This window comes from Rhincodon typus, chromosome 12 (assembly GCF_021869965.1).
Source record: "Rhincodon typus isolate 14 chromosome 12, sRhiTyp1.1, whole genome shotgun sequence".
Taxonomy (NCBI): Eukaryota; Metazoa; Chordata; class Chondrichthyes; order Orectolobiformes; family Rhincodontidae; genus Rhincodon; species Rhincodon typus.
The window spans coordinates 19,191,716-19,207,316 of NC_063343.1; the positions used below are offsets into that span (position 1 = coordinate 19,191,716).

Sequence of the window (15,601 nt, forward strand, 5' to 3'; positions counted from 1 at the left end):
CTAAGTACAATACATCCTCATTTATCCAATGGAATCATCCTGAGATCTAGGGAATTTTGGAAAACCAAAATCAACGAACACATCAACCATCTAGGTGTAGCTCAGTGCTATCTCCCTGGTGATTGCATTTTTTGAGTAGCTCCTTTCCCTCCATTTCCTGATATCTAGCTATTTCTGAAATGTTTCCTTTATTCTCCGTAAAGACAAATTCTGTACCTAATTCATTTCGTACCTCTTCATTTTTTTCATTCATGAGATGTGGTCACCATTGGTTTGACCAGCATTTATTGTCCAACCCTAATTGCCCAGAGGGGAATGCTGATCCCAGATAATGATGACAGATTGGTCTAGTGGTATTATTAATCTGTTAATCTAGAGACCTCGGGTTGTGTTCTGGGGACCTGGATTCAAATACTACTACGGCATTTGAATTCACTACAAATATAGAATCAAGGATATAATTATGACTATGAATTTGTTGCGGAAAAACCTATTTGATTTACTAATGCCCTTTAGGGAACAAAACTGCCATCCTTATTTGGTCTGGCCTACACAATATTACTTCAGCCCCATAGCGATACGGTTGACTCTTAAATACCCTCTGGGCATTTAGAGATGGGTAATAAATGCTGGTCTAACAATTGATGCCGTCATCCTGTGAATGAATAAAAACAAATCCTTACCTAAATGGAATTAGTGATCTGGATGGGTTTTTAAAACAACAATAATCATTGGCTAGCCTTTCCCCCAGATTTTATTGAATTTGAATATTACTATCTGACATTGTGGGATTTGAACATGTCTTGGTAATATTAACATTACTGAATCTATTGATATACCTGTTACACTATTGCCTCCCCTTATCTTTTTAATTCCCTATACTCACTTCCTATAGGATTAACATTCACTTTGTCAACTTTTTATAAATATCTAAAGAAACTCTAGCCACGTTTTTTATGAGCCAGATTTTTTGAGGAGTGACAATGCACACAGATTACTATTCCATACTTTTTTTTAAGAAACAAAAGAGCACTTTATTTCTGACAGGAGATTCCAATCAGGCTTCTTCAGAAATGTAGAGCTGTACTTGCATTTGAACAGGTCCCTTGAAATGCAGAATAGTCAGGGGTAGGCAAATTATTTTCTTTTTTCTGCAGCATCAGAGGCATATCCTGTAAAAGGGTAAATAAATAAGGTAAGTGTGAGGTTAGGGTGTCAATGGGGTAGGGTGATATATGGGTAGGGCCATAGGGAGCCATATAACTAAGGTGCCAAGTCGATAGGGGCACAACGTCAGGTGCTAAAGTGCCAGTTAGATACCGGGTAAGTAGAGGTTGCCAAATAGGGTGCCAGGTGGGTAGAGTGTCAATTGGATAAAGGGTAGATTGGTGTGGGTACGGTGCCAGGTAAATAGATGGCAGATGCTAGTTGGTGTCTAGGGTATGTCAGGGAGAGCAGAATATATCGGGTTCCACTGGCAGATGTGTGGTGTTGGGGAGGAAGTGTCAGGTTTGGAAGGAAAAGGAGTGTTGGTTTCTTTTGAGGGTGAGTGGAATGTCAGGTCCTGGGTGAGTTTGGGGGTGAGGGGTGATGGTGGATGTCAAGTCCTGTGGAAGGGGAGGGAGAGACCAGATTGGGCAATAAGATCATAAGACCATAAGACATAGGAGCAGAAATTAGGTCATTCGGCCCATCGAGTCTGTTCCACCATTTAATCATGGCTGAATATTTCCTCAACCCCATTTTCCTGCTTTCTCCCTGTAACCCTTGATCCCCTTGATAATCAAGAACCTATCTATCTCAGTCTTAAATGTACTCAATGACCTGGCCTCCACAGCCTTCTGTGGCAGTGAATTCCATAGATTCACCATTCTCTGGCTGAAGAAGTTTCTCCTTATCTCTGTTCTAAAAGGTCTTCCCTTTACTCTAAGGTTGTGCCCTTGGGTCCTAGACTCTCCTACCAATGGAAGCATCTTCCCAACATCCACTTTGTCCAGGCCATTCAGTATTCTGAAAGTTTCAATTGGATACCCCCTCATCCTTCAAAATTCCAATGAGTATAGTCCCAGAGTCCTCAAACATTCCTCATATGTTAAGCTTTCCATTCCTGGGGCCATTCTCGTGAACCTAAATAGAGGAAGGCAGGTTGAATACTGGGATGCAACAGCAGAGTGTAGCTTTGGGTCAGAAGGAAGAGGCTTTTGCATCCCAGGAGGGCCTAGGTCCAAGGGCGGGAGAAGCAGATGTTGGGTACCAGCATGGTGGGGTGGAGGCTGGGCTTGTTCAACACAAGGAAGGAGAGGTAGGGTCCAGCAATGAGAGAGTGCAAGTTAGGTTTGGCTGTGAGGTGCAGGGTACTTTTGGGTCAGGGGGCAAATGGTGTAGATTCCTTGAGGTAGAGAGGGGTATTGGGTATGGTTGTGGGAATGTGATGCGTCCCATGGAGGTCAGAATATATCAAGTCAGGGTCTAGAAGAGTGTAAGGTGTCTAGTGGATGTGTATTGTGGTTGCATGTAGTAAACTTGGGGTGACTTGAATATTTACTCAGGAGTTAGACTTAGCATTTAGAAGTCTAACTTCTCCTGAGTAAATATTTACTTATCTTCTGCAGAATCCCCTGAATTTTCTCATTTAAATGGATAATTTTAGAGGTTCCAGGTGTAGGGCAATTGCTCAGAGGAATCCTCAATTTTGCAGGCAATTCCATTGGAGTCTGTTACACTAGAAATTCTACAGGTTCCCATGCACAACTTCCACCTAAACTTCAGAAGCTATTATCTGGCCATCAGAAAATTAAGGCCAATATTTCTAGTTAGATTTCTCTCATATTCTAGTTTTACTCCTCTAATTAAACTTTTGCTGTTTTTATATTCTTGACCAACCATCCATCTTTGTAACATTATATATGTTTTCTTTATCTTTGATACTATCTTTAACATTTTTACTTAATTATGGATGGTGGTATCCCATTGGAATTTTTCTTCCTTGCTGAAATGTAAATATTCTGTATATTCTGAAACACCCTCTTGGAGGTCTGTGGCTACATCTCTTAATCTATGCCTTAACTAAATCAGTCAGTTCACACTAGCGAGGTCTACTTTCAAGTCCCCACTAATTACCCTTTGTTTATATCTAAAATACTAATCTCGGACTCATTCCTCTCTCGCTTAAACTGAATGGAAAATTTGATTATATTACAATCACAATGACCTAAGGACACCTACACTATATGGTCATTAATCATAACTTACTGCACAGTATTGGTCTAGTATAGCCTACTGTCTGGTCATCTCCATAACATGTTGCTCTAAAATTCTATTCTAAAAATATTTTATGACCTCTTCTTCTACATTTCTTTCTTTATGTTCCTTTCTACCACTATTAGGGGGCTTAGACACAACTCCCACAGACTACTTCTTGCTTTTGACATTTCTCATCTAAGCCTAAACCACTTCGACATGCCGATTTCCTAAATTTAGGTCAACCCTCTCCATTGTGCTGATGCCATCATTTATTGCTCATGGAGAGAATCATTTTGAACCATTAAAGACAAGATACTATTAACATGCATTTATCAAGTAAAAGGCAGTAAACGCAATTCTAAATCTGAGCAAGATGGATTGTCAATTTTGTTAGCTAATACCCTATTTTAGCACAATTTTGATGCTCATGCATATTTTATTTCATTTTAAAAACTCTGGTATATTTACAGATAAACAAAATGTCCCTCTAAGCATACATATGGCATTGACATGTTCAAGGTAATTTTTTTTATTCTTATACATATGTGCACATTCATTTTGCATATGTTGCTCTTAATTCTAACAATGGAATCACAGCAATAAAGTCAAACTTAGAAGGAATTATTTTGTAACTGTGATGACAGTAAATATTTTTGGACAATGTAGGCATGCGATTTCAAGATTAGATATTTATCTTTTGACTTCAATAGTTAACTTCACCTCCATGCCTGTGTGCTATTTATTGGTTCCCAGTGAAAACATCAAAAATCTTCTAAGAATACTAAGGCAACTTGAGTGCTGAGCAATATGCTGAGAGTTTGATATATTATTGCTTGCATTAATGGATCATTTTGCAATTTTAAATAACTTCCAAAGAGAATATTGCTTTGTCAGGTGTTTTTGCTTTCTGAAAATTGGCTTTCTGCATTGCTGATGTGAACCAATTAAATGAAAAAAGTCATTAACATGAAGGCTAACTGACTTTTTAATCCAAGCCTGAGTTTTCAGTAATTCTGAACACATCATAATTTTAACATGTGTCATCTGGCTTGAAGCTGAAACCATCATTTGAATTCAATTTGTGTAACTCATGTCTTTGCATGACTGTGTGCTTAATTTATTTTATACATAATTTATTTGTAATTAATTCAGCATTAGTTATGGATATGACAGCAACATAGATCTATCAGATCAATCGTGTTTATCAAAATACTATTTTATGACAATTTTTCTGACATCAAGTCATTTTGAATTCAAATTTTAATCAACAGACTTGTATAATTTAACTGTGTCGATTCCATTTTCAAAATTGTTCTCTCAAATATCTATTAATCCAACTGCTCTGATACAACAATTTGAATGATGGAAGTATATTACTCTCCATCGGTTTTACATATAATGTTTAATCATGGGGTATGTATCATTTTCCCTGTAAATTTCATCTGGGTGTATTCTTAATTTATGTGAAAACTGACATAAAAGGACAACAAAAGAATTTAAAAATGGAATATTTAGATATGTAAAGGAAATCAAGGAAGCTTTGAAATTTAGGACTTTGATAAGAATTGTAACATAGAGGCCTGCATTTTCTCTCCTGAAATGGGTCCACAAAGTCAAGAGTTTTCCCAGCTTGGCACAGCCACCTCAGGTGAAATAGCCTTAAATGGCTGTATTTTTGTTCCGGGTTGAAGTTGTGTGTGCGAGTTTGATCTATTATCTATGGAGACTGCATGCCACATTGGATCTTTGAAAGGCTTACCTTGGTTTCTCGGACTTCATAGCAGTTGCAATCATAGCAATTGGCCCCCTAGTCCTCACATCTTATATACTTCACAGACCCCATCTAATCCACTTTCCCTATCTATGCCAATCTATGCCCCTGTATCCACCACCATGGCCTCCATGTACTTTATGTCAACCATGACCCTTACAGTTCCTATGTCAACTTAGTGCCAAATCATACCTCCCAACTACCATTCTTTGGTTTGCACCCTTCGTGCTACCTTAACCAGTGTTCACTACAGACAGAACCCAGAAATCAAGCTGAGTTTGAAAAGAATAAGTTTTTTTTTAAAATAGATTTCACTATTAAATAAAATTTCATAAGTTTGATCCAAAACAGTGAAGAAGAGGCGATATATTCCCAAGTTAAAATAATGTGTGGCTTAGGTGAAACTTGCAGGAAGTGGAATTCCCACATAATCACTGTCCTTGCTTTTCTAGGTGTTACATGCCATGGGTTTGAAAGTTGCTATTGCAGTAGCCTTGGTAAGTTAGTGCAGTATATCTTCTAGATATTACACACTACTACTACTGTACCTCTGGTGAAGGAATGAATGTTGAAGGTAGTCGATGGAGTATCAACTAAGCTTTGTCATAGATGTTGCCATGTTTCACAAATGTTACTGAACCCAACCAGGCAAGTGGAGAGCATTCTATCATGTTCCAGACATGTGCCGTGTCGATGATGGTCATTCAGTGGAGAGACAGAAGAGGATTTCTTAACCCTAAATTGTCTGCTTTTTACCTGTTTTCGTAGCCACAGAAAACGAACATTTTTATGCCTGCAGCTTAGTTTCTGGTTGATGGTAACCCTCGGGATGTTGATAATAGGGAATTCAGTGATGGTGATGCCATTGAACATTAAGGGATGATAGTTAGATGTTGATGCATATTGTTTTAGAAAATTAGTGTTAATGTGACATGCTCCTGGAAGATATTGCAACTAGATACTTTACAATGGGTGGAATCGTACAGTTTTTGACTAAGTCTGAGTTACGTTGAGTTTTTTGGAGGGTTTTTCACAGTGAGACCTAGCAAGTTCTTTCACCATATCTCAACAAGGTCATCATAGTAGTTACCTCACTCACCCCAATGATGTCTCTCATGATTAATCCTGGTCCCATCATGTGCCATCACCAATGCAACTCTCCACTCTGCAGATACCTGCCAAAACAAAAAGGCATCTCTTGGGTCAGTGTCATTTTTAAAATGTCATTATGCTGCTGAATGAGCACTGGCACTCTAAAGCTGCCCTGATCTTTGATGGGCAAAATCTGAACTTGGCGAAGACACTGCAATTCTCCAACAGGAACCTTAATGTCCTGGTCAAGGGGCGGTGTAAAGGAAAGAAGTCCTCTTCCCTGTAGACCAGCAGAGGAGGCCATAACACCAGAGCCTGGCAGCCTGCTCCAAGGACAGCAATATCCCATTGTCAGTCTCATTCATCGCTCACTACTTCTAACCACTGGCCAGATCTCTTTTTTTGATTGCAACTTACAGACATCACCAGCACATCCATAACTTCTGTGGAGAGTGCCTGGCTCTCCCAGAGGGCATCTCCTGCACTTCTGAGAAAGCATTTGCAAAGTTTCTTCCTGCAACCCCCCCCAGCTCAGATACTGAGACCTCAATGCGTACATTAGACTTTGAGAATGTAGGAGCACAAGCTGGTAAGCTGTCATGATGACAGCTCCAGAGTTTGCTGAGGAAGAAATAGCCCTGAAGCCTCTGGTACTCAAAGGACTATTGTAGAGCAGTCACCTGCTCAGCATCAGTCAGGAGAGGATCATGCAGTGTCAGCAAACAAAGACTTAATCAAAATGCACAGGCAGGAATAGGATCCATCAGAAAGTATGTGAGGCGTAATGGGCCTTCATTGTCCAGAGCTGCAGCAATGCAGAGAATCATGTTACTGCTTGTCTACTTCCATAGAAAGGTTGGCAGCTGACACAAAGAGTCAGATCCAATGCACTCAAGGGCTGCTGGAGAGATGCACACACTTGCCCACTCTATCACCTAAGCCAATGGGGGCAGAGAATCTGGTGCACACTCCAGGTGCCCCTTCCTCACAAGGATGCAATGCAATGCCAGGATGTATTCAGCTGGAGAAGAACCACATAAAACTGCCTCAGAAGTCTCCATTCAGGATGCCTCTGAGGTGGCTGGGCCCTCGACCGCCACCCTGCCCGCGCCCCTCTGACTTTGGATGCTCACAGTGAGGAAGGTCAACCTGCCTTTGAGTAGGAGGTCTTCGCTATGGCTGGCCCTCCCACTAAAAACACTCCCAGGGACTCCCAGCCAAACGTCTCATGCCAACAGTCTCCATTACTGAGCAGGTTCCCTCCAGTTCAGCTGCTGACCCAAGGACTACACTAAAACATTTGGGAGGGAGAAGAGAAGACCGATTGAGAGTTCTTTGGTGGCATGAGTGGCAGTGCTTGTGAATGATTCTGACACTTATATATATTTTGTTTGCTTTAGCTATAAATCTGGTCATTTGTCTCTCAGGATTTCGTGGAAGTCTGTTCTGAGAGTTTGTTGCATCATTTTGGAAGTAAAAGGAACAAATGTGTATACACAATATTGGATCATGCTAACACCTTCAGCAACCTTTGTGGTGTTTCACAACCTCTGTACCCAAAAGTGTCACTGTCAATGAGTTGTCCAACAATGTTTGTAGCAGGGAGGTCAAACACACAGAGAGGGCAATGTTTTAAGATGGCCAGGAATACGGAGCTGGCAGATCTGTGTCCTATTTAAAAAATGGATCCATGGCAATGTTCTTTCAAGTTAAAAACCCTAACATCAGTGGGTGATCCAGCCCCCTCCCTCACAGGTCAACCCAAGATGAGATGAGCCCAGACCTTGATTGGTAGTTGTACATTTCCTCAACTGTGTTAGATCTACATTCAGATTAGCTGCTATGGAGCCACAGGACAGACAGTGACCATGAAAGAAATAATTCAATCTGAGATGTGAGAAATATTAGAAATTACCCATGACTGCAGCTATAACAATGAGCCTCAAACTGCAATAGCCTATTTCAATTATATTTACAATCTTAGAATCCCTACAGTGGGGAAACAGGCCCTTCAGCCCAACAAGTCCACACAAACCATTAGAGCATCCCACCCAGACCCATCCCCCTATAACCCACCTAATCTACACATGCCTGAACAGTACAGGCAATTTAGCATGGCCAATCCGCCTAGCCTGCACATCTTTGGACTGTGGGAGGAAACCGGAGCACACCCACGCAGACACGGGGAGAATGTGCAAACTCCACACAGACAGTCGCCCGAGGATGGAATCGAACTTGGGCCCCTGGTGCTGTGAGGCAGCAGTGCTAACCACTGAGCCTCCGTGTCTCCCTTACATCTGAACATCTGAGATTCTATTACTTTTTTAGAGTTGGGAAAGGGATGAAAAATGCACTTAAAAACTATTTTGATTCAGATCTATTTTATGGTTACAAAGGAAATCCAAAGGTGACCTCAAACTACACAAAAACAATTATATTTTCACAGAATTTAGTTTGTAAGGATACTTGATTATTCAGGAGATACTTATTAATTCGATGTGCCAAAGAATTCCCCTCCTTATCTCCGATAATATAATTATGAGTCCCACTGGTAGACTGCTGAGAGAGTATTTCAGAGCTCAAACATTCATGAAGATGGGTCACCATTACTTTCTCAAAGGCTATCATGACAAAAATTGTCGGTCTTGCAAGTGATATCCACATCCCATAAACAAATAAAAAAATGTAGTCTTCCTATCTGCCAGACCATTAATAGTTTGAGGGAAAATCATAGAATCCCTATAGTGTGGAAACAGGCCCTTCAGCCCCACAAGTCCACACCAACTCTCAGGGCATCCCACCCAGACCCATCCCCTTATAACCCACCCAATCTACACATCCCTCAACACTGAGCCAATCCACCTAGCCTGCACATTTTTGGATTTTGATCTTTTGATTATTTCATTTAAACCTGTTCCAACTAATGAGAAAGATATCTCCAGTCTTATTTGCTCCATTCATAGATTCTTCCAAAAATTCTGTACATTGAATTGGTGTGCCATGGACAGAATTTGTGTTTGCTTACTGACCATACTCAATGTGTTTTGTGCATGAGCTCTGTGGTTTTCTCACCCTCAAAGGCGTTGCCCCAATTTAATTATTCCAGCAGTAAGCTTTATGTGTGTTTTAAAACAATGAAGGCTTTATCCCACATTTGTCTCCAGCAGTTTAAAAAGTGTCATCTCACTCACACTCATTAAGTTTAGATATGGAGGAGGGAAAACATCATGATGATATGAGACAATTTCATTCCTTTGTAGATTGCCTTTAGTTTTTCAGATGAGTTGATGCTTTGACAGAAGTAAAGATCTTGAAAAGCAAGAAGCTTCTCAGTAAACTGTGAAGCAGTGGTAGTTAGCTCTTACATTAAATTGAAATTAAGACAACTTGGAGACAACCGTTCTCTCACATTCAATATATTGTTATTTTTAGTTGTTTTTTAGTTGCTATTTTGACTTTTAGTTGACTCCATTTATTTAAATGAATTTATAATGATCTCTCTATTCCTGCAGAGCTGCTTATTTTTGTTTTAAAGTCACCTCCTAACATGGTTGTCTCACCTACATGATCTTGTTACAGGCTCAGAATCCTTTTCCAACCGAAGTGATGTGTTCGATCAATGAGCATCCTTTGCTTTGTTTTTCATGTTTTGACTTTGGGATAGGAAGTCATCACAGGATGATAAAAGGTTAATGTTTCATTCATGACAGAGTTTCAATGTCACTTTTATCTGTCATGCAAGGGGAAGAAGAGACAGCTGGTCTGTTATTTTATTTGTTGATAATCCATTTTACAAGTGGTTTTGAGTGTTTTTTGTTCAGGTTATCCGTTGTATCGGTTGTTCATATTTCTCCAGATATTGGCTATAGACTATGATGCCAACAATTCAAATAGGCAGACAGTGACTGGCCATTTGTGAAGAATGCAGACTTCTACTGTTGCAGCAATGAACCTTTGCTGGTCACAGGGACTGATCAATATGGAGCACCATCTCTGCTGCAATAAATTGCCCCTACAAGCAAGCAGGACTGTAGGCTCCTATGATGGGGGAAGTTCAGAGAAACATGTGTGTATTAATTCTTTTAAGTCCAGAAGAGCTTAATTTCCATAGGTGTTGGCTATCCTTGCCATTAGACAAAGATCTTGCTCTAACAGGACCATGTGGCAGTAGGTGTGCGCTGGCCATCCCTCCTTCAAAGGCATTTTCTATCCCCTCTGCTGGATCGACCACCATTGATCCAGTCAACGATCTCCATCAGCTTGGGTAACAATAAGCAAAAGCAATATTGCAGGAAATTCACTGTTAATGGATTCAAGGATGTGGTGAGGAAAGAACTACTCAGTCAGCACCTCTTGCAGGAAACTTGCAGAGACAATACAAATGTGATTGCCAACTCTTTACCATTGAAGGTCGGGTTTTAGAATGCCATCAAAAGTCACTCCATCATGGAATTCCTCGACCACTGCTGATATTCTGGCTGTTTACTAACCCTTACTGGTAATGCACTTCTTTGGATTCTGTGTGCTGCACTCCAGCACTCGCTCACAGGCACTATAGCAGCTTTTTCACAATCAACTTGCCTCATTAAGCTAGCACTGCCTCTGGGTTATCCTAGGATCCAATCCTTCTCAGTTGCAGCAAGCAAATACTGCTTGTGGATTTCCTGCATTCCTCCACTCTCAGAAACATTACCCGATTAAGTGAGCACAGATCTCTTTAGAGCGCTACGGCTCCCTGGACTTCTTGTGAGCCGTAACCCCAACATTTACCTCTTCCTAGTTGTTCATAGGATGTCTCTGAGTTGTAACAGCTCAGTGCCCACTACAATAGCATCCTCTTATGAACGGGACCTCTCCTCCCTTTTCCTATGAAACTGACTGAATTTTTTATTTGAAATGACGGCATCACTGGCAAGGCTGACATTTATTGCCCATCCCCAATTATCCAGATGAGGTCACGCTGAGAAGGCAATTCACAGTTAACCGTATTGTTGTTGGTCTGGAGTCACATGTAGGCCAGCCAAATAAAGATAATAGATTTCCATCAAAGGGCATTAGTGAAGTGGTTGTTTTTTTTTTAATGACAATGGATACATGGAAGTCATTAGGCTGGAATTTTATTCCAGCTTTAATTGAATTCAAATTTCAACATCTCTCGTGGTGGGATTCAAACCCATGTTTTCCAAACTTTAATCAGAGGTGTCAGATTGCTAGTCTATTATCATTATTACCCTGTCACTGCCTCTCCTTAAGCAGTCCCAAGGTAGCAATCTTCTGCTTCCTCTACCACCAATTAATTGATTAAAACTGACTGTTCAGTAACATATGAACTGTTCTGAGTGACATTTTGAAAACTTCTCAACAAGTTCCTTCCTTGTTCATTTACAGTATTGAACGTATCAGTCATTGTATGTTCCCCTAATGTTATAATTCTCTAGCTAACCTCCTCTCTAAATTTGCTAGCTCAGAATGCTGAAAGCACAAATGATTACAAATAAAATTATTTCATGACGAGTTTCTATATTTAGCTTGTTTCTTGACATTATTATAAATCTTACAGTTGTCATAATCTTCCTTTTTCTGCCTCTCCTTAATCTCTATCATTTAGTCATTCAGGGAACTGTGACTTTGAATGTGCTTCCTTTCCCTCTCTTGGGAATGTGTCAATGCTATACACAAATTACTTTCTGTTTTGAAAGCCTCTCGTTCTCCATTTATTATTTAACCTGTCAACTTGTGTTTGTCAATTGCACCTTACACACCGGTATTGATTTTACATCTTAATCTGTATCATCAGCATAATTGATTTGCATTCAGTGTTCCCAGCTAGCCTCAACTACTCATGCATTTGATAAACAAACGAGAAATTGAAAACTGATTCCAACTATAATGTGTTATTTAATTGTTGGTCATGCATTCCAGAATGAATGGCAGCTGCTATAGCTGCAATTAAATGAATAATACCACCTGCACACACTAGAGTGCGAACCAGAAATTAGAATCAAGTGATTTGAAATCAAATAACACAATTAGAAGGTTAAAATCCACATCACTATATGACAGTAAATCTAATTCCAAGAATGATTTCCATCTGTATGAACATTACACAAATTAACAGCTGTATTTTGATGTACATTATTTAATTGTGGATTGAATACCTCTAATTGGGTACATTTAGTACAAGTGTCACGAAAGTTTAATTGTTGGCTCAGTTATTTATCAACAATCTTAGAGACTAGAATGAAGCCATTTGACCCATTGTGTTTGTATCCTTATAAGAACTGTTTAAATTAGTCCTACACCCTCAACTTGTCCTTGTAACCCTACAAAAAATCCCCTTCAAGTATGTGTCCAATGTATATTTAAAAAATCTTGTTTAATTTGATCCCTCCAGCATTTCAGGTAGTGCGTTTCAGATATCTGAGACATTCCATGAAGAAAAGTTTCATTTACCTTCTAAATCTGTGGCTAATTATTTGCAATTTATGATCTCTGGTTATCAACACACATGCCAGAGGAAATAGTTTCTCTCTTTGTGTTCTATCAATAAGGCACCAAAAATTTAATGCTCAAGTACATAATAATCCAGCTGACATCTACCCAGTGATTTGTAAATGTTTAGGATGACCTCTGGAATTTGTTTTTGTACTCAATGACCCAATTTACAAAGCCAAATATCTGAATGTTTTGTTAGCCATCTTAGCGAGCTCCACTACCATCAAACATTCCGAAATAGGCACTTTGTTTGTGATGAGATCTGCAAACTTGAGTTGGTGCCAGTAACCCTTTTGTTTGAACTGGACAAAATTTGAGATCCTAGTTATTCACTGATAGAATTAGGTCACTGATTTCAACAAATTTGGACAGAAAAAAGATCATTGCTATACAAAGTTAGAAAAATAAAACAAAAGCTGTTTGTGTGTGTGTGTGTGTGTGAGAGAGAGAGATTTTATATTTTAACATCCAAAATTAACATGAGGTAAATATGGTTAACAGACAAACAGTGGTCTAGCACCTCACTGACCAAGTCAACTAACAAATGTGGTTAAGGCAGATTTCTCAGTAAAATCTAAACAAGAAAGAGACTTACTAACTGAAAAATAAATCTCATTAAGGGTTTTTTTTTTAAAATCAGGGATTCCGATTCTTCATTTCAAAGATATAGGTTTGAAACTTGCTCAAAAACCACACTGAATGAAATGCATCAATGGCAGCTCTTGTCTTGATATTTCAGTCTCTTCCCAAGACTGTGCTCCACTGGATCCCTGAGACTATACTCCTGTGCCTGCTAACAAACAGAATTCTCGGTCTTTCACAGATATGCTAGCTTAGTGAAGCTAACATATCTTGTGGGTTTCTATGAACTCAGGTATTTCTCATTGTACCAAGAAAATACTAGTTCTGAGTTGCTTTCACCCTCCTTCTCAGCAGCACTCAACCATCAATCAATCCCAAGGCTTCTTTCAAATCCAAACTGCTCTGGACAATTCCCAAAGTTTCTTCTGAACCCTAGACCCAATTCTCAACTGGTTCTACTGCCTCACTGGGCTTTTCCTGAGGTTTAACTGCATTGAGCCTATTATCGAAGTACCCTTTCAGTAGGGAGTCTCTTCTGCTTTAAAGCATGGGACTGAGCAGCAATCTGAAAAGAACAATCTTCTCCTTTGCTTCTGAACAACTAACTAATGCTAACAGATCAGTGGCTCTTGAAGTGTTTGGAGTGATCTGTTGAACATCTCATAACAAGCCCATCCTTGTTTCAAGGCAATACTGAATGTAGCAACCAGCAGTGGAATACTGTGTTACACAAATGTTACAATAAGTACATGTCGCTAGCTGACATAATACAAATGGATTTTATCACAATTTCCTGGCTTCTCTGCCCTTGTCGTCACGTCACCACCTTATCCCAATGTCCCACACATAGAGTACCACTTAAATTATATTGGTGCTTTGTCTCCATGGACTACCTTATTTGCCACCTGACCTCCCCCACACCCTCCAATCAGGGAAAAAAATCATGCGGTAACCAGTTTAGACCCTAAATCGATGATAAGCAATCTGACTCAATGATGCCATTCTGCTGCTGCTATAATTATAATGCGGCCAGAGGTGGATGGGTGGACCTTGAAATCCACCAGAGGGGATTGTTGAATCCAGCCTCATTTTTTTCCCCTAAATACAATGTCTCATACTAATCCATGTTGAACGTCATAAACTATTGTCTCCCCAATTTGACTATATTCTCCTATTAGACACCTATTATCTTATTCAGTATTTATTACATTTCCAAGTTTTATATCATTTAAAAACTTCAAAATTGAAATTACTTTGCTGAGATTGTTTTCCTTCATAAATAATCACTTAATAATGCCCTTTGTGAATAATGTGAATGCTATACTTCTTTTGACTTCCAAATTATTTATCTATAATAATCATATATTTCTAGCAAAGACTTAGACACACGAAATCAAATATAAAAATCCTAATTAACTTTAATCCTTCGTAATCCTTACTAATTTTGTAGGCCACAATTAACACTCATTATGTTTGAAATCTCCACTATGCCAAACAATTGTGACTTCACCATATTAAAAAATAAATCAATCATTTACTTTCAGCTCATAATGGTTGTGCCAATACTGTTATTTTAACATAGATTTCCATTTTGTGAACAATTATATCGAGCAACTTTGGTTAATTTAAAATATTCAAAAAGAAATAATGATTTTGTACAGGGGATCTTTAACAATAACAAGCAAACCTTCTGTTTTGCAAACCATGAAAATTAAATTGGTACTTTTTTTTCCTCACAAAGGGAGAATGTCTTTGGAACTCTGTTCCTCAAAAGGCAGTGGGAACAGAGGGCTATATTTTTCCAGAAATCAGCGAAATGCTACTTTTGAGTTTTGTGAAGAGTTTACCCCTGTGAGGCCAAGTGAGATTTCTCACATTGTTTTACAAAACTCACCTTTTTGCCTGTGCACCGCACCACAATGTCGCCCTGCTTGTCGTATCTTCCCTCTCACAGCAGGTAGAAGTGATTGTCAATGCTGGGACCTTCAAGGATTCCTGGAACTGGTGTTATCTTTAAAACCCAGCTTTGCACTTGTTTACGAGCGACGAGCTAGGAGTTGCCCTTAACTGTGCATGTAGTGAGAGGGGAACTAATGATAAATGCTTCTCAGTGCACATAAATGGCATTGCTGACACTTCATTCCAGAACAAGTGCTCATTCATAGTTCAATTGGTATTTAAGAAAATACTAAACAGGTTACTCATTCTGAGCCTTATCCCACCTTACAACCCTGTTTAAGGGAGTGTTACTCTCTCCCCAACGCCAAGAAGAGCCCAACATCCTTTAATTGTTCATAATGGGAGAACACATTGGAAAGCCTTCAAATGGTTGAAAACATTCACATTTATTCAACTGTGGCAAAAGTGCACAACAAACAAACAAACAAATAGAAACTGCACTTGCCTCTAGGGAATCGA

The 15,601-nt window shown here is 39.4% G+C and overlaps 1 long non-coding RNA gene across 1 annotated transcript; it reads right to left on the reverse strand.

Moving 5' to 3' along the window:
- Positions 1-1,008: 1,008 nt before the first annotated feature.
- On the reverse strand, positions 1,009-15,260 carry LOC125484572. Its single transcript, XR_007263409.1, has 3 exons — positions 15,078-15,260; positions 6,114-6,189; positions 1,009-1,172 (listed from the first exon to the last, which is right to left on the reverse strand). It is a non-coding gene; the product is annotated as an uncharacterized LOC125484572 (long non-coding RNA).
- Between the last annotated feature and the right edge of the window lie 341 nt (positions 15,261-15,601).